This window comes from Penaeus chinensis, chromosome 37 (assembly GCF_019202785.1).
Source record: "Penaeus chinensis breed Huanghai No. 1 chromosome 37, ASM1920278v2, whole genome shotgun sequence".
In the NCBI taxonomy this organism is placed as follows: Eukaryota; Metazoa; Arthropoda; class Malacostraca; order Decapoda; family Penaeidae; genus Penaeus; species Penaeus chinensis.
In genome coordinates this window covers 5,501,591-5,502,771 of record NC_061855.1, presented here as the reverse complement: position 1 = coordinate 5,502,771, position 1,181 = coordinate 5,501,591, and positions in this window count along the sequence as shown.

Here is a 1,181-nt window from a genome sequence, read left to right as displayed (position 1 = left end):
ACATACACATATATGTATGTATGTGTGTCTTTGCGTTTGTATATCTGCGTGCCTGTGTGAGTGAGTCAGAATTTGCAGAAGGAATCAGCTGACAATGACTTCGCACCTTTTTACTTTGTGAGTCAGTAGAAAGGTTATTGTATTATCAAGAATTCATCTGCAGCAAATCAAGATAATCTCTCCTAATTAGTGTTCAGAGTTCGTCGACGGCATTTTAACTAGGCCACAATATTCAATTGCATCGAAGCGTGTATTCGTACCTGAATAGTTATCACACCACATCACTTTATATTCTGGGAATCTCGGTATAAAAAGACGTTCCGCTGAAAGTACACGGTAAATAAGTTGTACATTATTCTCATTCTTTATGGGCAATGTATTAAATGATTAATACTACTATCATTATTATAATATAATTTGATTATTATCAGTGTTATCTTTATTATCATTATCGTTATTATTATCATTGTTATTATTATTAGTATTATTAATATCATCATCATCATCATATCACATCATTATTAATGCTATCTTTATAATTATTATCCATATCATTATTATTGTTATTTCAATTTTTATTACCCTTGTTATCATTATTATCATTATCCTTACCATTGTTTTCTTTATTTATATCATTGCTATGATTGTTATCATTATCATTACTGTCACTATTATCCGTATTATTGCTATCGTTATCAACATCATCATTATCATTTATGGCGATTCAGTTCACCTTAATCTGGCCTGCTAATTTATCCGCACAATTGTATCGTTGGTTGGCTGTGTCAATTCAAAGTCATTCTTAATAGATTCATCTTATTTTGCATAACAACATTACATGTCTCCCCAAAAGCACGGTTAATATCACACAGTATTTGTCCTCTCCAAACTTCTTTAACATTTACTTTAACGTAAGTACACTTTTGTCTAGTTAATTCCAAAAGTTTAAACAGTGGCTTTAGTTAAGGCAGCTTATTTCAAAATTACTTTCTGGCATCTATTCTCATTGCTATGCTGTAAACTTTGATATGAAATTCGTCTCTGAGCATCAAGTGATGCGGTATAATGCATGCAACCATTATAGTGGGATGGTATTCCGGAGACCCGCGCAGTCGCACACATGTAGGGAGAGAGAGAGAGAGATAGAGAGAGAGAGAGAGAGAGAGAGAGAGAGAGAGAGA